This window comes from Chrysemys picta, chromosome 5 (genome assembly GCF_011386835.1).
Source record: "Chrysemys picta bellii isolate R12L10 chromosome 5, ASM1138683v2, whole genome shotgun sequence".
Taxonomy (NCBI): domain Eukaryota; kingdom Metazoa; phylum Chordata; order Testudines; family Emydidae; genus Chrysemys; species Chrysemys picta.
The window spans coordinates 85249244-85267482 of NC_088795.1; the positions used below are offsets into that span (position 1 = coordinate 85249244).

Consider the following 18239-nt stretch of genomic DNA (forward strand, 5'->3'; position numbering starts at 1 on the left):
TAAAATCCCCTTGTAACTGTTATTTACAGTCAGTAAAGTGACCATTACTACAAGGGAATTCAACCCTTCTAGGCATAGAGCAAGAAGCACAATTTTCTCACACATCTGCACCTATAAAGAGAACTACAGTGGAGAGGAAGCTCACATTTGGAAGAGTGGTAAAGCTCCTGCATCTGCCCTCCTTCAGGAGAAAGCAGCTTTAAAATTCAGCCAATGTGTCAAAGGAGAACTGCCAGCAGCAGCTCCTTAATCTCCTAGCTAGCCTGCTCCCACCGAGTCGCAACTCCAGATCCCATGGCAAGTTAAAGGTTGTTGGCAACTTCTCCTCTGTACTTCGACTCCATGTGGAGTTACTGTTGTCAAAAGCTTGCAACCTGGGTGGTGTGGAATGAATGTGGGCCACATGACTGGACTGCAATGTACATGTATTTGGAGAAAAATATAAGGACTTCATCTTTAGTGAGTGTGACAGACCCAGACCGTTTGGGTGCAGGAGTCTGATAGAAGGAAAATATACTGGACACTGTATGAATAGTTTGCTGTTCCCTGACTGACCAGGGCAGGGGCTGCCCCAGAGCAGTCAGGAAGGTGCTAGAAGCAATGAAGCCAGGCAGACTCCATAAGACCTGGAACCAATTAAGAATTGATTAGAAGCAATCAAAGGAAACAGGCTAATCAGATCACCTGAAGCCCATTTAGAACTGGCTGGGATTAGTTTAAAAGGAAGCCCCTTCAGAGAGGCCAGCTAGTAGGAGCTGGGAGTAAGAAGGTGTGTTGTGGGAAGACTGAGAGAAAGAAGGTGTGCAGTGAAAGATCTGGGAGGACAAGCATGGTCAGGTACCAAGGAGGGTGCTAGGACGGTCCGTTTGGGGAAGTAGCCCAGGGAAGGGCAATAGCTCCGCTAGTATAGGGAAACTACCTGTTGTCATTGCCATTAGGGTCCCTGGACTGGAACCCGGAGAAGAGGGTGGGCCCGAGTTCTCCCCAACCCTCCCCACACCTCTACACAAATTCTCCCTGAGTAGGAAGACAGGGACTAAAGAGGGCTCTTACACCAAATCCATTGACTGGCTGATGATGAAGGTGTATCAGTAAGCGGTAACCTTCCCCTCTAGGAGGGGAGAGAGGCTACATTGAAGGTCACAGCAAACCTCTGAGGCAAGCCCTAACCACCTAGAAGCGCAGGACCTCCCGAGGCAAAGCCGGAGCTCTGACACATGAGCTACATCAAAATATTAACAAGATTCATGTTTCCCTAAACTCTGGTGACTCAACGTGTATATTTTTTACCATATAACACTTAACTTACAAAATTTGTCATAATTCCTCATATCCTATTTTGATCCTAATAATCAAAATCATAAAATACCTGATATAGTTATTGTCATATTTCACAGTCAGTTCCAGTCTCCAGATAGAAACACATTAAACAGGCTTAATAAGACAGCAACTTATTGGCTACATCAAGAGAACCAATACATTCTTCCAAAAACCTTTTAAATGTATCCTCACTCTCATGTGGAACTCTCATTAATGTCAATGGAAGTGTTTTCAATAAATGCAGTGCTACTATATACACCAAAATGGGTCCACATTGGCTGGGGATGTTTTTAATAATTCCATCTATATTTGGTAAACTCTACTTTCTTTTGGGATACCTTTTTGGGTGTGATGTATACAATGGGTCTATTTGGAGGACAGAAGAGTTTTTGCAGATGAGCAGAGGTCAGATTCTACTATTCTGAGTCCTGATTCAGAGCCTTAACCATAAAACTATTCTTCTGAGGAAGTTTGTTATTTGTACTAATTGTTTTGTGACTATGTGAAACAAATAAGCTTTTGAAAACTTGTTAAGGTCACTTACTCTTTGCAGGCATCATACTGATGGCAGTTTTTTCCAGAACTGATGATACAATGTCATTTGCATGAGAAGTAAATCAGTGATGAAAATCATATCATCTAATTGTTGCTGTATCTTAAAAAAAAATGAAGAGGTAAATCATCCAATCTATATCTGTTGGAAACAAATATCCTAATGCTCCTATAGTGCAGAATAATGAAAATCAGTGGCAAATACATTTGTAACTCAGTTCAAAAACTGGAGGGGGAAAAAAAGGACTGAAATTATCAGACCACATGCATACATTATAGTTATCTAGACATATGGTGTTTGGTTGGCTGTTTTGTTTTTTTTTAATCTAAAAGAGCCATTTTAAGTCTGACAAAAGTTTCTAGTTTTTTTTCTAAAAATAAAAGGAACATGCTCCAGGAATTGGCATAACATATAAGAAACAGAGTCAGTCCTAATATGTGCTACACAGTGATGCTTCTATACTTTTGAAACCAAAGTCTAGTTGGAGGTAGTGTATGGACATAAAGCCAAAAGAGAAATGCTGTATGATGCAAGAAGACAGGGTGGGAGGCAAGGTGATGTGGAGGAGTCAGCTGAAGTTTATGGTAACTGAAGTAAAGCTGATGTGTTGTGAGAACTGAGAAAGCCTAGTTACAGCAAACTCATGCTACCAATAATTTGAAGGGACAGAAGCCATTACTCTACTCTGTTATTTTATTTCTCCAATAAAACTTCTATTTACTTTTACTTGCAAGACTCATCCCTGTGCTACTCCATGTCAGCTGGTGGTCAAGCCCTGTCCTAGCACCAGTAAAACTATGCATTACAGTAGAATATTTATTTATTTTTTTGCTTAGTCTTCAGGAGGTGAATCAAGCTAAGCCATTTCCAAAATGCGTGTTTGTTCTAACTCATATCAAGCTATCAGCTGAAGACACTGTATTATGTTATGGTTGGTTATACTTACAAGTGAAGGTTTAGAACTCGACAGGGATTTCATGGTAGTCATTTCATTAATGTGCCACCAGAGGCAAGATATTCATTTAATACAAATAGACAAAGAAGGTGTAGTTCTGCAAAACAAGTCAGGCAGTGAATAACCACATTATTAATTTAGATTGCCACTTTTAAATTAGAAAAGTACATTCTCATATTTATCACAAAGGGGCTAACCTAGCACTACTTGAATTCACTGGGCCAAGCCAAGGCAGAAGAGATGGTCTGAGAGGCCAAAAGAAAAACAAAAAAAAGAGGGTAAATAATGTTCAAAAACTGTAACCTTAGATATTATGATTCTTTATCGAAACCCGGTCTGATCTAAACTATTGAGAGATAATGAGGACTGGGCATCAAGTTCTCCTGCATAGTTTCCAAATAAGAAGCTATTAAATGCAGACTGATATCCACAGTTATATTTCTTATGTCTCCCATTCAGGTGAGCATGTAAGCATATGATTAAATACATCACTATTCAGGACAGAACTTAAGCATATACTTAAAGTTATACACATTCCTAAGTGTTGTCCCAAATAATGATACAGTCTTAAATCTGGACAAGTTTCAACAGCTGGCTAAGTACATCAAGAGACACAAAATACAGTCATTCTTAAATTACTGTACTCTTTGAAGGGATAATCATTAAAGTAATACCAGTATAAACTGATCAAAACAAAGATATCTTGTGTGAAATATTGGCTACTCTTCATGATCCTTAATTGCAAATAATGATTTTTTTTAGCATATTACTGCACATCTGACTAGAGGGACTTGATATGAAATATTAATTGTATTCAAACACAGCATAATACTTTCAATAGTTTCTTCAAATGGTTTTAGATAGCTATGGATTTCAGCTGTGTTGCAAGATGGTAAATGTGACCATAAAATAATTTTTACATTATATATGATTAAATGATCTGCTACTAGCATTTAATTTCATGCCAGAATTGGATTAGCTCTGGGCATCAACACATGTCATTATTTTTTAGCTAATGAGAAAGAAAGAGTGAGGAAATATTTTTTTCCACAAAAACTTGAATCTGTCTGTGTAAATAGGCATTTCCAGTGTAACCTCTACAATATATTGTTATGACTCCTAGCTGTCACTTTTGAAAACTGACACTTATTTAAAGGACATGACATATTTCTGCTTTGAAAGAGCTTTTCATCTATTTGAGCTGGAGAGGAATAGCCTTGGGTTGCTTCCTGGTATATAAGATATTTTGTTCATTTGAAAGTTCTCTCTGTGTGTTTATGTGTAATATTGAAATTAGCCATACTTTCTGGTACCAGAGATCTTTCTTAGAGAACTGTACAAATGTTGGGCTGGAAGGGATCTTGAGAGGTCATCTACTGCATCATCTTAAAGCTAACCTTTTTATTACATTTTCTGCTTATGAAAATCTCATATTTAGGATATGTTAAAGTTGGGAGGGTTACTTCTTACTGAGAGTTATTCTGGTGTAGCTTACACTAGTCAGTCCTCTTGAGCTAGTTTGTGTAATACCTTTCCACGGATTCTAAATTAACTGAGCCATAGGATGTCTTTGTACAATCTCAAAGGAAATCCTGACACAATATATAAACCTCGACATTGTGTATATCATTTATGATGACACCAAAACAAAACAAGAAAAAATAGTCTAGAAATTCTTCAGAAGTGGGCCTCTAGACAGTTGGATACTAATACAGAATCCAGACCATACTTTCATTGTATATATCTATACATAGAGTTCTCTGGACTCTATGGACCCGACATTTCTTAAGACCTGAATCATAAATTAAAAGGAAAATGTAAACTACCTCATGATAAAATATCACTGTAAATCTTCTTCGGACACAAGGGAAAAATCCCTTCTTCAGACACAAGGAAGAAAACTTTATATAAAGCTCCCAGTCAGTAACAGAAAGTATTTAGAAATACATTTACATTTTAAAATAATCAATTTTGAAATCAGTCCATCCTATACTTTCAGGCCATATCCAGAGTTTAAGATAAGTATTTCCTTTGTAAGCATTGTGACATCACAAAAAGCTAGAACAATGCAGGGAGCTTTGAATTGCATCTTTACTTTAAAATCTCCAGTTCCATTTCTTTGAGATTCCATTTCATCCTCTTGTCAATACTATCATACCTGAAAAACAAACTATAATATATACTAAGATGATAATAATATAGCATGCACAATGTTCCACGAACAGAATAAAACAAATTGCAGTCATACTTCTAGGTAGACCTTCCACTGTAGACCAAAATATAAAAGGATTACAAAACAAACTGTGATAGTATATCCTATAAATGACATAGAGGGAAGAGGAACAATTTAAGTTTTAAATCGAAGAAGTAAAAGCTCCCTAAATGTGTCTGCTATGAGACCATTTTTTACACTGAATATGCTTAGATGTTTGTTTGCTTATCATTAGCCCCAAAATAATAAAACCGTCCACAGGAATGAAGAAAGGATGTGTACGGACTTCAGAAGAAACCACTAGCATTCAAAAGGCCTATCATTAATAGTAAGAAACGCACTCCAACACTGGAGCGAGAATAGGTTATGTGAAGCTTTGGGATCAAAACTAGAAACCACTCAAAACTTGACTGATTATGAAACTAGTGACTTTTTCTATGATTTGCTTGTTGTTCACTTGTATTTCCAGCAAAACAGAAACTCTTTTTCATAAATATTTTTTGAGGTTTTGAAATTTGTCTTTTGATGCAGAAGGGAAATGACACTTTTGAAATTAGATACATTACAACTATAAATACATTAAAAGCAAGAGGAAGACCAAGGACAGGATAGGCCCGTTACTCAATGATGGGGGAAAGACAATAACAGAAAAATGTGAAAATAGCAGAAGTGCTAAATTATTTTTTTTGTTTCAGTTTTCAACAAAAACTGTAGTAGCAATTGGACATCAAACATAGTGAACACCAATGAAAATGAGGTAGGATCAGAGGTTAGAATAAGAAAACAAGAAGTTAAAAATTACTTAGACAAGTTAGATGTCTTCAAGTCACCATAACCTGATGAAATACATCCTAGAATACTCAAGGAGACGACTGAGGAGATATCTGAACCATTAGTGATTATCTTCAAAAACTCATGAAAATGGGAGAGATTCCAGGAGACTGGAAGAGGGCAAATATAGTGCTAATCTATAAAAAGGGGAATAAGGACAACTCAGGGAATTACAGACCAGTCATCTTAACTTCAGTATCTGGAAAGATAGTGGAGCAAATAATCAAGCAAACAATTTGTAAACCCTTAGAAGATAACAAAGTGATAAGTAACAGTCGGCACGGATTTTTCAAGATCAAATCCTGTCAAGCCAACTTACTAGCTTTTTTTGACAGGGTAGCAAACCTTGTGGATAGGGTAAGTGGTAGAAATGGTATATCTTCACTTTAGATAAGTCCTTTACCTGTCTTGCATGACTTTCTCATAAACAAACTAGGGAAATACAATCTAGATGGAGCTACTATAAGGTGGGTGCAAAGTTGATTGGAAAACCATTCTCAGAGTAGTTATCAGTGGTTCACTATCAAGGTCATATCGAGTTGGGTCCTGCAGGGATCAGTCCTGGGTCCAGTTCTGTTCAATATCTTCATCAATGATTTAGATAGTGACATAGAAAGCACACTTATAAAGTTTGTGGATGATACCAAGCTTGGAAGGGTTGAAAGTACTTTGGAAGATAGGATTACAATTTAAAATTATCTAGACAAACTGGAGGGAATGGTTTGAAGTAAATAGGATGAAAATAAATAAGGACAAATACAAAGTACTACACTTAGGAAGGAACAATCACTTGCACACATACAAAATTGGAAATGACTGCCTATGAAGGAGTACTGCGGAAAGGGATCTGAGGTTATAATGGAGCACAATCTAAATATGAGTCAACAGTGTAACATTGTTGCCAAAAAAGCGAACATCATTTTGGGATGTATTAGCATGAGTGTTCTAAGTAAGATGTGAGAAGAAATTCTTCTCTGCACCAATAAGGCTTCAACTGGAATATTGTGTCCAGTTCTAGGTGCCACATTTCAGGAAAGATGTGGACAAATTGGAGAAAGTCCAGAGGAGACCAAAAAAAAAAAAATTAAAGGTCTAGAAAACATGAGAAAAGATTGAAAAAAATGGGTTTGTTTAGTCTGTAGAAAAGAAGACTGAGGGAGGACATGAACAGTTTTCAAGTACATACAAGGATATTAGAAGGAAGAGGAAGAAAAAATCTTCTCTGAGGATAAGACAAGAAGCAAGGGGCTTAAATTGCAGCAAGGGTGGTTTAGGTTGGACATTAGGTATTGGAACAAATTGCCTAGGGAAGTTGTGAAATCTCTGTAAGAAATGGTCTAGTTATTACATAGTCCTACCTTGAGTGCAGGGGAGAGGACTAGATCACCTACTGAGGTTCCTTCTAGTCATGTTCTTGAGGAAAAAAGCACAATAGAGAATGACGTGAATAGCTCAATGTTTATGGCACTTACCTGCTATGTAGGTTTAAGTCCCTCTCTGTCTGATTCAGAGCAGAGTTTTTCATCCGCTGTCACTCTAAATCAGGCAGAGCAGTAACTCAAACCTCAGTGTCCCATATCCTAGGTGAGTATTCTTAATCACTAGGTTACTGACTATTCTGGGGTCAACCTCTCTCTCCCTCTCTCTTTTATTCCCTCATATTTGACCTAAGAATACTTCCTGATGAAATTATCATCTAAACAGATACACTTCAGTAAAACATTTTGGTTTCAACATTTTTCAATGGAAAAAAATACTATTTTTTTGACAAGCTCTGTGCCAAGCTGTGTCAATTGCAGTAAAGCAAACTCATCTGTTTGAATTCACAGAAACTGTTTAATGTAATTCTATTGAGAAATAACACATATAGGAGACAAGTTCCACAATGATGTCTAACCTGCCATCAATTTTTGTATCAAGAGTTTCTCATTCCACATGTTCTACATAGGGTGTTTGACTGGGATATAGATGGTCCCAATATATTACAGAGGGAAATTAAATCAATGTAAAACTCCATTGAAATACCTTTTAAATGTTGGATCATGTCTTGTAAGGTCACTCTTCTTGGCTAGTGTGACTATATGAGTTATGATCTCTTTAAAGAGTGTATCTGGAGAAATCCTTAAAACTGTAAACTCTGAGCCAAAAGGAAATATAAAATGTTCAAAATGCAGGAACCAGTATGACTGGCGAAATAAAGTGCAGACCCCTGTCACATCTGCTGGACTCAGCATGGGGCATATATGAAATTTATGAAACATAACCAGCTTTTACTCCCCTTCCTTTCCTCACATGCTTTGAAAGGACCCATGTGGGGCTGGCTGGTTTTAATTTCACATCTTGTGGGTTCCATATGGGATATGTGGGATGGGTTAGGCAGGAACTGTGGAGCCAAAATATCTTCCAAGAATCATTTACAGCACTTCTATCTCCTTGAAATGGGTAAGATGCACCAATTTAAGCCATGGCTTTCCTTTTCTACACTAGGGGTTTATCCTGGTGCAGCTACACTGGTGACTGACATTTGGAGCAAATCATCAGTGTAGATAAAGCCTTAGAAAGTGTCTTTTTAAAGAATGATCTTGTTAAATGCATGAACTTCCTTGAGTACTATTATTTCTAAAAATGTTATGACCCTGGGACCATTGTAATCCTACCCACTTTCTTCCATGTCTCTGGGATTTCTATGTTTCCTTGCTTAGTCAGAATTTATTTTTCTTATATTTTGAAAGTCCATAATATTCTGAGAGTCAATTGTATTGTCTATTGATTTGTAATTTTCATATCTGCAATTTTCCTCTTTCCTGTAATCTTTGGACCAAACGTTTGTATTTTTCAATTACTGAAGCCTTTTCGGGCTAGATGGCATCCAATACAGACAGAGACATCCCTCAGAGGAAGATCTCTTAATGGAGATTCTCTATGTCCTAGTGAGGAGGAGAGGATGGAAGATGATAAAATACAAACAGGATCTGATGAGAAACAGTCAAATGAAAAAAAGGCCCATTCAATTACATCATGTAATGGCAGACAGCTAAAAAGTGACAAGTTTTTAATGTGCCTATATACCAGTGCTAGAAGTCTAAATAATAATATGGATGAACTAGAGTGCCTCGTATTAAATGAGGATATAGATATAATAGGCATCACAGAAACTTGGTGGAATGAGGATAATCAATGGGATACAGTAATATCAGGGTACAAAATATATCAGACGGACAGAATAGGTTGTGCTGGTGGGAGAGTGGCACTATATGTGAAAGACTGCATAGAATCAAATGAAGTAAAAATCTTAAATGAACCAAACCGTACCATAGAATCTCTATGGATAGTAAGAAGAAGAAGAAGAAGAATATAGCTGTAGGGATATATTACCTACCACCTCATCAGGATGGTGATAGTGACTGTGAAATGATCAGGGAGATTAGAGAAGCTATTAAAATAAAAAAAAACTCAATAATGGGGGATTTCAACTATCCCCATATTGACTGAGTTCATGTCACCTCCGGATGGGATGCAGAGAAAGTTTCTTGATTCCTTAAATGACTGATTCTTGGAGCAGCTAGTCCTGGAACCCACAAGAGGAGAGGCAATTCTTGATTTAGTCCTAAGTGGAGCACAGGATCTGGTCCAAGAGGTGAATATAGCTGTATCTCTTGGTAACAGTGACCATAATATAATTAAATGTAGCATCCCTGTGACAGGGAAAACCCCACAGCAGCCCAACAGTGTTGCTGTTGTTAATTTCAGAAAGGGGAACTACACAAAAATGAGGAAGTTAGTTAAACAGAAATTAAAAGGTACAGCGCCAAAAATGAAATCCCAGCAAGCTGCATGGAAACTTTTTAAAGACATCATAATAGAGGCTCAACTTAAATGTATACCCCCAAATTAAAAAAAAAAAACATAGTAAGGGAACCAAAAAAGTGCCACTGTGGCTAGACAACAAAGTAAGAGAAGCAATGAGAGTCAAAAAGGCATCCTTTAAAAAGTGGAAGTTAAATTCTAGTGAGGAAAATAGAAAGGAGCATAAACTCTGGCAAATGAAGTGTGAAAATACAATTAGGAAGGCCAAAAGAGAATTTCAAGAACAGCTAGCCAAAGACTCAAAAGTAATAGCAAGAATTTCTTTAAGTACATCAGAAGCAGGAAGCCTGCTAAACAACCAATTGGGGCATTGGATGATTGAGATGCCAAAGGAGCACTCAAGGACAATAAGGCCATTGTGGAGAAATTAAATGAATTCTTTGCATCGATCTTCACAGTTGAGGATGTGAGGGAGCTTCCCAAACCCGAGCCATTCTTTTTAGGTGACAAATCTGAAGAACCCTCCCAGATTGAGGTGTCACTAGAGGAGGTTTTGGAACAAATTGATAAACTAAACAGTAATACATCACCAAGACCAGATGGTATTCACCCAAGAGTTCTGAAGGAACTCAAATATGAAGTTGCAGAACTACTAACTGTAGTCTGTAACCTATCATTTAAATCAGCTTATGTACCAAATTACTGGAGGATAGCTAATATGATGCCAATTTTTAAAAGGGTTTCAGAGGTGATCCTGGGAATTTCAAGCCAGTAAGCCTGACTTCAGTACCAGGCAAATTGGTTGAAACTATAGTAAAGAACAAACTTGTCAGACACACAGATGAACATAATTTGTTGGGGAAAGTCAACATGGTTTTGTAAAGGGAAATCATGCCTCACCAATCTACTAGAATTCTTTGAGGGGGTCAACAAGCATATGGACAAGGGGGATCCAGTGGTTATAGTGTACTTAGATTTTCAGAAAGCCTTTGATAAGGTCCCTCATCAAAGGCTCTTAAGCAAAGTAAGCTGTCAAGGGGTAAGAGAGAAGGTCCTCTCATGGATTGGTAACTGGTTAAAAGATAGGAAACAAAGGGTAGGAATAAATGGTCAGTTTTCAGAATGGAGAGAGGTAAATAGTGGTGTCCACCAGTGGTCTGTACTGGGCCCAGTCCTATTCAACATATTCAAAATGATCTGGAAAAAGGGGTAAACTGTGAGATGGCAACATTGGCAGATGATGCCAAATTGCTCAAGATAGTTAAGTTCCAGGCAGATTTCAAAGAGCTACAAAAGGATCTCTCAAAACTGGGTGACTGGACAACAAAATGGCAGATGAAATTCAATGCTGATAAATGCAAAGTAATGAACATTGGAAAACATAATCCCAACTATCCATATAAAATGATGGGATCTAAAGCTGTTACCACTCAAGAAAGAGATCTTGGAGTCATTGTGGATAGTTCTCTGAAAACATCCACTAAACATGCAGCGGCAGTCAAAAAAGCAAACAGAATACTGGGAATCATTAACAAAGGGATAGATAATAAGACAGAAAATATCATATTGCCACTATATAAATCAATGTACACCCACATCTTGAATACTGCATACAGATGTGGTTGCCCCATCTCCAATAAGGTATATTGGAATTGGAAAAGGTTCAGAAAAGAGCAGCAAAAATTATTAGGGGTATGGAACAGCTTCTGAGGGAGGAGAGATTAATAAGGCTGGGACTTCTTAGCTTGGAAAAGAGACGACTAAGGGGGGGTATGATTGAGGTCTATACAATCATGACTGGTATGGAGAAAGTAAATAAGGAAGTGTTATTTACTCCTTCTCATAATACAAGAATTAGGGGTCACCAAATGAAATAATAGGCTGCAGGTTTAAAATGAACAAATGAAAGTATTTTTTCACATAATGCACAGTCAACCCGTGGAACTCTTTGCCAGAGGATGTTGTGAAGGCCAAGACTATAACAGGGTTCAAAATAGAACAAGATAAATTCATGGAGGATAGGTCCATCGGTGGATAATAGCCAGGATGGGCAGGAATGGTGTCCTTAGCCTCTGTTTGCCAGAAGCCAGGTATGGGTGACAGGGCATGGATCACCTGATTACATGTTCTGTTCATTCCCTCTGGGGCATCTGGCATTGGCCACTGTTGGAAGATAGGATACTTGGAGGTGGACCTTTAGTCTGACCTGGCATGGACGTTCTTATGTAATTTACTACTATACTGCTTACTACTAAAGCACTTTTTTTCAGTAGTTCTGACCAAGTGTTATAGTCTGGGTTTATAGTGCTTCCTAGAGATGTGAAACCAGAGAAAAGTCCTGCAGCATCTAGGAAGAAGTCTGCTTAAATATTACCTACTTGTTTTCTGCTATTCCAGTCTCTTTGCTTGCAATAGTAAAGTACTAAGCTAGATAATTAAAGAGAATTACAGTAGTAAAGTTTGAAGCCAAAGAATTTAACAGAAAAAAAAAACAAGTAAGTTAGCTCAGATGACACTAAGAGAAGTCTGCCATCTGGGCCAGTTTCCACTTCCTGATGAAGGTAATTTTAGTTGACTGTTAGGTTCCATCTAGAGAGGAAATTAAGAGAATGAGTATGCACCATATAAGAATGTTACACGGAGGAATAGTTAAGTGTATGCTGTTTTGTTCATTTCAATTAATTTGCTTTTTAGATAGCTATGTGATCTCAGGGTTTGAAATTATTATTTGAAACAGGATCTGAAGGCAGAGTCTTAGCATTTAATAAGAACTCTGCCTTCCAGCTCTTTTGGCAAACTCAAAGAAATTCATGGGATGAGTTAACTCTAGGCTATCTGTTTCATAATTGTAAATTAAATAGTTCTTACACAGGCAAAAAATTAACAAAGCCATTGACAAAGTGAAATGTGTGCCCATAATACACACTAATCAGTTCTGATGCATTTAGTCTGAAAGTTGATGTATACTTGAATTTCATTAGAAACTGATAACAGAGTTTAATAGGCACACATAGTAGGAAAATGTAAAGGGGTAAGGCAGAAACCAAATTTATTTGCCAGTTGCTGGAATCAGCATACTGTATATTCTAAAATCTTGTTTTTTTGTTAACAAATTTCTGAAATATTGATTGTTTGTTTGTTTTTTAAAAAAGATTCAACTGAAGAAGGAGTCTGCCCTTCTGAATACAAAATCAAAGGACAAAGGGTTGATTCAGTAAAGCTATAAAGAGGGCAACAAACCAAATTAGCTTCCTTTCTAGAGAAGTACTAATGTGAAAGGCGGGGAGGTGAGGGAAGAGAGACTTAACTAGGGACGGGTGAATTGGTTTGAGAGGGAAAAAATTAAGAAACTCTTTAGACCTTTGCCCATTTGTAGAAGTAAACAGTAACTCAACTTCCATGTTTCTTAAATATACATATAACTTTTTTCTTCTTTGTTTTTAAATTTCCTTTTCTTTCTTTCTTTTTTATTTCATACCAAATTAATTATTTACAGCAATGCTGTGTTATGGCCACTCAATTGTATGTCAGCACACTGCTCTTTTATGAGCTAAACAATTAATCAATGTTAAAAGAAAAAAAGATGGAAAAAATTAACTGTGGTGAGCCAGTTCAAGGTCCCAATACCATTTATAAGTTTCACAGGGGATGGTGTGGGTTGGATTGAGTGATATCTGACTGTGCATTCTGTAGGCACTGTGGAGACTTCAAAATGTGATGTGGGAGAATGAGGGTGCGCCAAGAAAAAGAGTGCTGTTCCTTTTAATAGCTCCATGTTAAGAGCTGCAGAGAGGAAGCCATTTGCAATGCACAACAACAAGTTCTATTAGTCCTGCAAAACCCAGGAACTATGCTATGTATTTTTGAGTGCTAGCTACTGGCATTTTAGCTATTGCATTTAACTATTTACAGAACACTCCTATAACAATTTTATATATATATATATATATATATATAGGAGTGTATATAATATAGCAGTTTTCAGCTATCTAAAAGGGTGTCATAAGGAGGAGGGAGAAAACTTGTTCACCTTAGCCTCTAAGGATAGAACAAGAAACAATGGGCTTAAACTGCAGCAAGGGAGGTTTAGGCTAGACATTAGGAAAAAATTCCTAACTGTCAGGGTGGTTAAACACTGGAATAAATTGCCTAGGGAAGTTATAGAATCTCCATCGCTGGAGATATTTAAGAGTAGGTTAGATAAATGTCTATCAGGGATGGTCTAGACAGTATTTGGTCCTGCCATGAGGGCAGGGGACTGGACTTGATGACCTCTCAAGGTTCCTTCCAGTCCTAGAATCTATAAATCTATAAACAATTCCAGTCCATTGATTTGAATTGTAGCCATATTAGGGCTTTACAGCAGCCCAGTTCACTGTTTCTGATCAGAGGATGGATTTCACCTTCCCAACCGCTACACTCTCTACCTACCTAGAGCCCAAAAACTCAGGTTTTATGTGGGTGCAATGGATTTCACCCTTAGTCCTCATTTTCTTGAATATATTCCTTCATTCTGTGCTTTAATGTTTATCCAAGACTTGTACTCTCAAGGCAAACTATTTTTAATCCATCATCAAATTCCAGTTGTGTGTACCATGCTGAGATCCTTCATTGGACTGGAATGTTTTTGTATTTGTACGTTTCTTATAAACTAGTTCTTCTACAGAGGCATAGCTATTAATTGTTTGCTGTATTATTTATATTACAGACACATGCAGGAAGACAGAGTCCCAGCCTCTAAGAGTTTACAGTCTAAAAAAGCAAGAAAAGATGCAACTTGGGCAGAAGGAATACAGCATACAGGCAAAAAGGTTAGGGTGAGGAGTTTCTTTACTTTTTGTAAATACAGTTTTATCAATGTTTGTGATGGGACTGTAAACACCACACAGGCTATGAAGAGGTTAACTTTGGAACTGGAGAGCTCCATTAGTCTCACCTGGTACGTCTGGAGAGGGTGTGGTAGTCTGAGGGAGGAAATTAAATTGGGCAGTATTGGGCAGTTAAGAGAAGATGACCCTGGAGAGAGGAGGTCTTGTACCCTCTTGTGGAGAAGAGAGAGAGCAAGAGACAGGAATAAGGTGATTCCCCCCCCCAAAAAAATGCAGGAGAGGATTTGTTCCTGTTGTGTTCCCTTGGAAGGGGCAGGATTTAAAGGGAAGGGCCTTGTGAGTCAGCGTCTTGTAAATAAGAGGGAGGACTGAGAAGAACAGGAAGAGAGACTGAAATATCAAGGCCTCTGGAGGACTGGAGGTGGGAGTGGTTTGAAGATTAGATTTTTTTTCTTGTTCATTGATTAGAGAGACTAGGACTGAAGAGAAACCCCAGGAGGATCAGAAGATATTTCAGTTGGGTATATGTGATTTGTCAGTAGTGGTGGGAATTATTTGGGACTCCAAGGACAGGGATATCTGAGAATGGGTGGGACTACAGCATGACCTGGATAGAAGGCCCAGTCACCACAATACTAGACCACTGAAGTCCTGAGGGGAGCTGAGGCAGAGTTGTGGAATTTCCATGTCACACTACATAGGGCAGTTCTTGGATGCTTAGTCAATTATGTTGTTATAGAAACTTAGTTTTAAAGAGAATTGTTTTTTTTCTTCTGGGGAATGTTCATTGGGCTTGAAAAGATAGAAGGGAATGATGGAAAGGGATTGGCTGATAAAGAGTAGGAAGAGGTTAAAGGCAGCAAAAAGCTGCATGATCAGGAGATAGAAGGGGAAAGGGAGGAAGCAGAAAAGGGTGAAAGCTCATTGAGCAGAAGGCTGGGGAACTAAAGTAGCAGGGGGTTAAGGAGGACCAAGAACCAGTGGCAACACAGCAAATGATAAAAGATATCCATAGTCCAATTTTTTTGAGACAAGTGACTGAATGATGTCAGGAATATAGAGAAAGCAGGGGAAGGCACTGGACCATCTGGATCCCTCTAAATCTGTTGAGAGCAGGCTGGCTGAAATGTCTTGATTTACACTCCAAACCCTTGACTATAGCAAGTGTTGGCCACTTGGAGGAAGGAGCCTTGAAGATCTGTAGATATCCATAGTCTGTCTCTTGCAAGCTCCTCTTTGCTGCTGCTGTTCTTCCCCATATAGAGAAGGACGGGAAGAGGCTGTTGGGCTTGGCACCCAACCTTGATCTGTTGGTGTCCCATTGAAAGGTAATTGGAAGGCCGGGCTTACCCCCTGTGCCTTTGGCTCTAATAGCTGATAGATGATTGTACAATCTGCTTCACAGCAGCAAGTAGATTTCCTTCTAACAAGTGGGATACTTCATGGTAAATTTTGATGCCTAAATATATGATCCCTTTTGGTACCCAAATGAATGGCAAGATAACGATGTCATCTGGAGGAGCTGCATACTGTGTTTAATGAGACTCTACAGCAGAGATCATAACAATATATCATCTGAATATAAAGATATTTTTCATTTAGATGTGCCTTTGCGTATGAATGTTCTAGCCAGAATTAGAAGTGCTTAAAAGCACAAAGTATGTCTAAATTCATTCATGCTGGATATTTCATAAAGCCAATTCTCATTAGATGGTCCAATCAACTTTTGCAGGCTTAGGTCTGGCTAAGAACCTGAATAAAACCCAAATGACAAAACTTTTGACATTTGCCCATCATATATATAAACTACCTTGAATGTAGATTTATGATTTTTTAAAAGATCCTTTCACTTCTAGTTTAACGAGAAAGGCAGGCATCTAGTAATTAGCATTTCTATAACATCTACCATCCAGAGATTTAAAAGCTGCTACCACTATTACTGAATTAAGATTTGTCACACCCTCGGGAGTTACAGATAATTATCATTCCCATTTACTCACCATGGCTCACAGATTGGTAAATCATACAATGCATCAGTAATAATACCTGAATTAGAACCACAAGACAGAATTGAAAGCAATTTTTAGTTTTAGTTAGTTAGTTAATGGAGATATTCCATCTCCTAGAACTGGAAGGGACCTTGAAAGGTCATCGAGTCCAGCCCCCTGCCTTCACTAGCAGGACCAAGTACTGATTTTGCCCCAGATCCTAAGTGGCCCCCTCAAGGATTGAATTCACAACCCTGGGTTTAGCAGGCCAATGCTCAAACCACTGAGGGACAAAGCAGGCAGCTGCCAAAGGACATTAGAAGGGACCATTGCACAACTTTAAATGAGCATGTTTCCTAATTGATCAGCAATGTAACAATGAAACAATGTTAACTGGGACGACTTTAAGTGAGGAGTTACTGTATCTGCTTCCCTACAAACCCCATTCATATGTTTTAGCTCCTGGTCACCAAGGTATGAGATAGAAGGCAGATGAGACATGGAAGACAGATGAAATTCTCTCAGCAAACCAGTGAGTTCCATGAGACTCCATGGCAGTCATTGGAGTTACGCGGGTGTAACAGAGCAGAGTTTCTCTCTAAAATTGTATTCTTCTCTCATACCACATCATTTTAAACAAATCACATTAAAATAGGTTAATCCATGTATGACTTTGTTACATTATATTTTGCAGATACAATAGTTTACAACTTCCTTATATAAATAAGAGGAGAACGTTCTTTTCAATATAAACTTGAAGAGCTATACTGTATCAAGTATTAACTTTTTACCTCTCTTTGATTTTCACTCACCCATCACTGGACCAGATTCTCAACTGGTGTAAATTTGTGTGGTGTTGATGTCAATGTAACTATTTTGAGTTGCAACGGCTGATAATCTGGCTCTTTTTATTTAAAAAAAAAAAAAGAAAAAAAAAAAGAAAAGGAAAACTTTCAACTGATATGTTTATCTTTACTAAAGATTTAGGGCCAAATTATGGCTCCATTAAAGTAAACTTGGAGTTTTACTATTTTCAGTGGGACCTGGATTTAACCTACAGCAACTCACCCCCACGAGCATTTGATCCACAGCAACATCTCCCTATTCCTTCTGAATCTGATGTCATCTCTCACTTGGTTTAAAAAGAAGGAAGTCAATTTAAAAGTAGAATTTTCTTTTCAATGTATTGTTTATGTAAAAGAAAGTAAGAGTTGGCCTTATGCAATGGCTTTATGCCATGAAAAGAACACTATTACTCCATCAATCAACCGATATAAGTTACTACGTATTACTGGAAGAGCTTGAATTGATGTAAACATCTCTGGAGTTGAGCAAAGTATCTTTTCTAAGTACCCAGGCAGCATAACCAATTCTCATCAGCAATAGAAGAATTGTCAATTTGTAGAGAGATCATTTTTTCACTCTGTCCAATGTACAGTATATAAAATAAATGCTTTACGCTTTACAGCCTGGTAAAGATCATTCAGCTTAGTTTCTTTAACTTCCTCTGGTGCTTTTTTCTCATACTTTGAACTGCCTATCATTCGCTTTTATGAAGCAAAAGCTCATTTTATCTAAATTCTCAACACTTCTTAATTATGTTTCTGATTAACTGTATCTATCAACGTATGGGTACATCTGACAAATATTTTTACTCTACAGTGTTGCACAGGCAATGAAAAAGGAAATTAACCGGTAATTAATTAGTATGAATAGATTATTCCTGTTACCTTATGCAGTGAGA

The 18239-nt window shown here is 37.8% G+C and overlaps 1 long non-coding RNA gene across 1 annotated transcript; it reads left to right on the top strand.

Annotated features, from left to right (window-relative positions):
* Positions 1-759: 759 nt before the first annotated feature.
* Positions 760-17940, top strand: LOC135984127 (uncharacterized). Its single transcript, XR_010602036.1, has 3 exons — positions 760-837; positions 14387-14489; positions 16955-17940. It is a non-coding gene; the product is annotated as an uncharacterized LOC135984127 (long non-coding RNA).
* Positions 17941-18239: the final 299 nt, after the last annotated feature.